Source organism: Crocuta crocuta, unplaced genomic scaffold (genome assembly GCF_008692635.1).
Source record: "Crocuta crocuta isolate KB4526 unplaced genomic scaffold, BGI_CrCroc_1.0 scaffold235, whole genome shotgun sequence".
Lineage (NCBI taxonomy): Eukaryota > Metazoa > Chordata > Mammalia > Carnivora > Hyaenidae > Crocuta > Crocuta crocuta.
Genome location: NW_027531285.1, coordinates 6830548 through 6837852, shown reverse-complemented (window position 1 = coordinate 6837852; position 7305 = coordinate 6830548). Strand labels below are relative to the sequence as shown.

The following is a 7305-nucleotide window of genomic DNA, read 5'->3' as shown; positions in this document are numbered from 1 at the left end:
TTAAAACTTTTTTCTGTTGCTATCAAAGCAATCTCATTGCTTTCATTCAGAGGAAAGAGGAGCATCTGTGTCTCTAAAAGAAATCATGTCACTAAAGTGTGGAGATTTAAAATAAGATAATAAAATAAGGGACACTGAATAGAGAAGGGAATTAGTCCTGATTGCTTTAGACATAAAGACAAGGGAGGCAGCTATTTGGAGTGCTTGGGTGGCTCAGTTGGTTAAATATCTGACTTTGGCTCAGGCCATGATCTTGCTCTCCATGAGTTCAAGCCCCACGTTAGTCTCTGTGCTGACAGCTCAGAGACTGGAGCCTGCTTCGGATTCTGTGTCTCCCTCTCTCTCTGCCCCTCTCCTGCTCATGTTCTGTCTCTCTTTTTCAGATATAAACATTAAAAAGAGAGAGAAAGAGAGAGAGAGAGGCAGCTATTTGAGGTATTTTATTACCTTCCTTAGGTCAGCTTGTCCTAAACCCTCAATTCCCACAAATCCTCTTCAGACCTGTCTTTTTTTTTTAATTAAAAAATTATTTTTAATGTTTGTTTGTTTGTTTATTGAGAAAGAGACAGAGTGCAAACAGGGAAGGGACAGAGAGAGGGAGACAGAATCAGAAGCAGGCTCCAGGCTCTGAGCTATCAGCACAGAGCCCAATGTGGGGCTTGAACTCATGAAATGTGAGATCATGACCTGAGCTGAAGTTGGATGCTTAACTAACTGAGCCACCCAGGCATCCCTCGATACCTGTCTTCTAACCAATCACCACACCCATGCTGATTGATTTCTTCCCTCTGACATTGTCCATGGCATCAGAGCAACCAAAAGCAGTCCCTGGTCTGTGACGGAGGCCTATAACAGCAGTTCCTTCATGAGGAAGTAGCATAGACGTACATCTGAACGGCAGCTTAGGACGTGAACAGCACCTTCCACTGAAATCAAGTGTACAGTCTTGTACATAATTAAGCCCACCGAGATCCACATTGCTTTTGACTGGACCCCACCTCAGATTCTGTAGGACTGGCCCAGGCTGCTGGGTCCACGGACTGAGCCTTTCTCTCGGAGCAATGAAGGTTCCAGAGCAGGGTCTGCAGCCAGCAGTGGCAGACCCCAGACTGAGTGCTTGTCCTGATGTAATAAGGTTCTTTTGCATTTGGAAAAGAAAGACGGAAAAGGAAGGTGTCATCATTGTTTTAAGGGTGATGCCAACGACTCACATTATTCAGAAGTGGGGTAAAATCATAAACCACAGTAAAAATGTGGTGACAATCTTCTTGGCCCCCAAGGCACAGAACTCGTGGGCTGGGCAAGCAGGCACAGGCATGCCTGGAGACCCTGACCACTTTCCCACCCACGCCCCACCCTTCCCCTCAGAAGCTAGATTGTGTCCTATGGTTCAGGGAGTTGCTGGCTGAGCTTCTGTTCTAACCTGAGGGATTTCCCTGAAACTTCCCAATCTCTATGAGGCCTGCTGTGGCTCACAGGCCCTCCTGTCATGCCCTACTGATTAAACCAGTTTTCCTAACTATGAGAAAATAGCACTGGGCAGAGTGGGATCTGCCTCTCCTCCCCTCTCCCAGTTGGGGCCCTGCAATCGCTTTTCTTGCCCCTTAGCTTGAATTCTGCCTCCCAGCTCAACTAGAGGCTTAGCCATAGGGCCAGTCCTCAGGCATAAGCAAGCCAGTCTGTCGTAGTCCCGGCCCTGCCACTCTCAGCGTCTTCTGCATAGATCTTGCATGTGGAGTTTTTCATAACACTTCACAGAACTTAAGTGACTTACTGAACAGTCTCCCTCCAGAAACAGCACTCACATCATGCAATGAAAGGATTTCCAAAAGATAGGAAGAGATACATCCACCAGTAAAAATGTAACCTAGAGACGAGACAATAACAAAAAAATTAGAAGCAAGAAAGCAGAGACACAGTGATAACTGATTCGGCAGTCCAAGAAAGTTGAAACCTCAGCTTATGTTGGGAGAAGCCAGGATTCACACAGAATCAAGGCTATAACTGCAGAAAGCCTTGAGGACTTAAGCCACTGGTAACTCTGAGAAGTAGGGTAATGCAAATGCATACTGAGTCTGGAGAAGTACTTGAAGTGCGGTGCAGAACTCACTGGGTTCCCAGATCTCCTTCCCCTACCCTGTGCCACAGGGTGACTGCAGTGTAATGACATCACCTTCCTCCAATTTAGGAGAAGCTGGGAGCTTTATTCTTTGTGAAGAGGTTGAAACAGGTGGATTCTGGACTCATGGACACAAGAAGGAATAGACATGAGTAGTGCTGTATTATAAACTGGAAGAATAAGTGAAAGGCTCTGTTCTGAATTATAAAACTCCTCTCTCTTTTTCCTTCTTTGGGTCCTAGAAAGCGATATTTCAGGATTATATCTACTAAACAGGAGAATGGAGGGTTCTTCCCTCAGGCCAAAGTCCTATAGATGATGAAGTTCTCCCCACTGAAATAGGCTGGCCAGTTACCTTTCAGAGAAGCCAACTAGACAATAAGCACCCACACAACCGTTCCAATTATGTATAAATATGATCAGTAGCCAAGGGCCAGCAGATCCTAGAGGAAAGCCGCAAGTATGAAATGCCAAAGTAAATGTGAAAAAAGAAGGAAGAAGAAATATTTAGGAAACAAGAAAATCTAAAAAAACCCAACAACCCATAAAGCTCTCTGGCCTCATCTCCCTTGGTCTCTGACGATACGCTCAGTCCTGCACCTTGGGGAAATGGGACAATCAGGTGGCCCATCTGAACCTGACAGCAATGCCCAGACCAAAGGATCCGAACCAGTCTTCAGGGCCAACAATCTAAAATGGCCTGAATTCACCAAGGCCTATCTGGGAAGAAGGGAAAGAACAACTGGAAAAGGAAAAGAAAGGTTCCAAGGCATTGGCTGAATTTGAAGAAAAAATGAATGAGAACTGGAAGAAAGAAATGGAAAAACATAGGGAGACATTATCAGGGGGGATAAAGAGCTCATCCAAAAAAAAAAAAAAAGACAAAGAAAACAGAAAAGAAGAAATCTGGTAGGTATTCATTTTCTTCTTCATCAAGCTTGGACTCTCCTAGCAATTCCTCACATTCTGAAGATGAGGATTAAAAATAAGGGAAAAGGAGAACCATTCCCATAAATCTCCTGAGAACTAAATGTCAGCAACTGAAGCAGACAGTAAGGATAGTTTGAAAAATGTCTAAGGATGCAGCTGATAAAGAAAAGGACACAGTGGACTCAGCCAAAAAAGAAAGAAGTATCCTGAAGATCAGCTTTTATCATCAGAGTCCTTATCAGGTTTAGGTTAGATCGAGGAAGGTACAAGCAAAAACGAAGAAAAGCACTGAAGGGAAAAAAGTAACAAGGAACAAAAAAAGAACATAAGAAACACAGTAAGAGAAGGAAAAAGAAAGCTACAGTTCCAGTCTGACTCATGGGAATATTAAGAAAAATCAAGATTCCCTTATAAAGAAACTGCAGTGTCTAAGGAAATTTTCATTGTGAACACGATGACACAATTACTAAAATGTATGACTTTTCTTGCTTTTTTGGAATTGTTCCTGGACTATTCAGCAATCACTCAGATGCTGCTGTGTGAAAGGCCATATTGTTGCCTTGCTGCTTGAATATCTTTTTTCTTTTCCCTCTTCTAATGCTTAACAACTCCGGAAGATGATACATAGCAATTGTGCGAGCGGTTAAGATATTTGGGAATAAAGTCAATGTTTTTGACTAGAAGTATCTACTGATAAATCCACAGAAATAGAATCTGGATACATCATTAAGATGTAATTAGAAATGACCAGATGATCCTAGCTAACATTTTTGAAATAGGGACTATATTGATATTTCAAAGTCCTTATTCTATAGATGAGTATATCTTAGTTTTTCCCCCCTTATATACTTTTATTTACCTGGAGAAGGATGTTTTAGGGTGGAGGGGGCTGGTTTGCTCTCTCTTTAGCTGGCAGAATGGCATGTCTGTTATCCTCACATCCTATTTTTGTAGACATAGTAGCCATGCTGGGGGTAGGGGGGGTGCAGTCAGAGCTGGTGTGGCAGTTTTGCCCTTCGACATCCTGGGCTCTGTTATTTGCTGCTTCAAGTGAACCAGAGAAATAGCCCTTTGCAGCCTGACAGAGCCTCCAAAGCTCTGGAATTTTCCTCTACATCAACAACACTGAATGTTTTTTAGCATTAGAACGTGTTATAATTTGAATTAATTTTGACTACGCTTTGGCTTTGGAGAGGAATCCTTTCAAGGAGATACAGGCACTTTTTGAGTTAAAAGTTCTAAAATGCATGTTGTATGTATACCAGTAAGTTTTAGCCAAGTAGGAAAATTTTATGTAACCAGTGACAGTTCGTTTATTTTTGTATGAATTTTGTTTAGGCTGCAATGTTTAGCTTTTATTAACTCTGTATTCTTGTTATCTTAAATTCCTTACTATGTTTCATGGCCTACTTGCCAAGATACTTTTTTTGTTTGTTTTAAACAGCTTTATAGTGAAGCTGGGACTTACCATAAAGAAGTTGAGCGGCAGGCCTGGTATGCTGTGACTTGTTAGATGTCTCGTTATGTAAAGCTATTGCCAGAATCTTAGTAAATATAATATTTTAAAAATTGTCTCTCTATATTCATAACAGATTATGAAATATTAAGTGAAAATTACATTATTGCCCTTCCTCTGTCATATTACTAAGATTTTGCACCTCACATCTACTGCTAAATTATTTACTAGTAACATTAAAAGGAACTGATAAATCATTTCACTTTACATTTTTATTTAATCAAGTAACATGAAATATGATTGGATGTACAATTTTGCTTGTTATACAGGGTATGCTAATTATAGTGGCATGTGCACAAAATGTTTTGGCATGGTAAGAAGCTGAATGAATAGCTATTTTACTTAAAAAAATAAAAAATTAAAATTAAGAAAAACATAAAAAACCCACCCCTGTAGTTTGTATCTTTTGAGAGACAAGGTATTGAGTTCCTGAAACAGTCTGCAATGAAAAAGTATTACTTATGAACAATAAAGAGATAATAGAGACGAAAAATATGATGCACAAAAGGAATGTCTGATAAAGAGACAGATGATATAGACAAAATGTCCAAAAACTAGTACTAAAAGAAATGGATTATGGAAGAAGGAAAAAAGATTAGTTTGAAAGAGTCAGCATTCAAACTGTAAGAATTTCAGAAAAATAGAATAGAGAGAATAGAAAGAAGAAAGTCATTTGAAGAAATTACTCATAAATGAAGAACACAAGCACTCGGATTTGAAAGGGCCGAGTGATGCCTAGTACAGAGTGAAGGGGGCCTAGATCAAGGCCTGATGTAGTAAAATAATGAGAGTAAAGAGAACACATAGTTTAAACAACAAAAAACACGAAAAAACCCAAATCAAAATGGCATCAGAGTTCTCAAGAGGAACACTGGTAGCCAGAAGGCATTATGACAATGTCTTCAATATTGTGAGAAAAAAGAATCTGCAGCTTCGAATTATATACTTAGTTACTAAATAGGTTGCAGGCAGAATAAAAACAAATTTTAGGTATGTGTGATGGTTAATTTTATATGTCAGCTTGGTTGGGCCACAGTGCCCTATATGCTGCCAAACATTATTCTGAAAGTTTCTGTGAGGGGGGTTTAAAATTAAATCAGTGCACTCTGAGTAAAGCTGGTAGCCTTCCTTGGACATGTGGGTGGGCCTCATCCAGTGAGCTGATGATCTGAATAGAACAAAAGACTGACTTCCCCTGAGCAAGAGGGAATTCCGCAGCACATGGTTGGCTTTTCGACTTGAACTACAGCATTGACTCCTTCCTGGGTCTCCAGCCTGACAAAGCTTGGACTTGAACTGCAGCATTAACTCTTCTCTGAGTCTCTGTCTACACTACCTTGGAACTTGGACTTGCTAGCCTCCATAATCAGGTGAGCCAATTTCTTAAAATAGATCTCTCTCTATATATACACACACTTACTATTGGCTATGTTTCTCTAGAGAATCCTAATAAACAATTTATCAAAAATTTCACTTTCTGTGTGCCCTTTTTGGGAAGCCCCAGAAGAATACATTGTACCCAATCATGAGGGTAAACAAGGAAAGAGAAAGATACTGCATCTGAGACATAAGGGGCTCAACAGAGGCGAGTACATAACGGAATTCCCAGGCCAAAGGGGAAGGAAGTGTCCATGATGAGGCAGCTGTTCCACAATCCAGAAAACTACTAGTTCATCAGGAATAGAGGTGAGGGCTCCAGAGAAGATGTCTAAGACAGAGAGCAAGAGAGACAGGGATGAAGGAGAAAGAAACTCATAGACAATGGAAGATTTGACTGTTTTGAGAGGTGGAGAGTTTAGGGAAAAAATTTGGATAGATACATAGAAAGTAAGCAACTGACAAAAAGGATAATGACCTCCTGAGAATATGAAAAGCAAAGTAAGCAAGTATAAGTAATCACAGTATATGACATGGTCAGGTCAGCGGTTATATGGTAAACATCACATTATAATCTTACCAAAAATTATGATTGAGAAATTGGAAAAACAGGGAAATGGGAAATGAGGAAAATGATCTTTCAATGTAGAAAGTCCATAGGTAGTAAAATTTAGAAAATCAAGTTTTGGTATAAGGTTTTTTCAGTTTTGGTTTGATTTGTGTTGTTTTTTGAGAAATGAAAGCAAATACTAGGAGAAAAAAGCTAAAAAAAAATAGCTACAGGAATTGAAACTGTTGCCTCCTACGAATAACAACTGAATGTCTGTAGAGACAGGACAGAAAATACCCTTTATAAAATGTTAAGTCTCCTAGAATTATTTTAATCTTTTAATAAAGATAAAATAAAAGATATCTTTTAAAAAGATAAAATCTTCTTATAAAAATAAAGCTAATATATAAAATTATAATTAATTGGAAAAATAAGAAAAGCAACTTTTATTACACACACTGCCATGGTGTTATCTTATAGAAAAAGGCAAGAGTCTATTTCTGTCCTGCTTGCTGTCCCAATTCTGTAACTTCTTTAGTCTTAAAATAGAATGTTTGGGTTCAATGATAAGATCACACATTTAAAAATATTTTTTGGAAAGAAGATCATTAGGAAACTGTGTCCACATTCATGTAGAGTGGATATTACACACATGCTTCTTTATCCATTGACTGTTCGAATTTAACAATGCAGAAATTTTTAAAAAGTGGACAGTGGCCCACTGGTCAGATCTAACTTGCAGATATGATTATACACTTGCATAATTTTCTAGAAAAAATTAAAAATTAGTAACTGTATATAAAATATGGCTGC

General features: G+C 39.3%; 1 pseudogene; it reads left to right on the top strand.

The window, feature by feature from the left end:
* Positions 1-1061: 1061 nt before the first annotated feature.
* Positions 1062-3424, top strand: LOC144237641 (uncharacterized; annotated as a pseudogene).
* The last annotated feature ends 3881 nt before the right edge of the window (positions 3425-7305 follow it).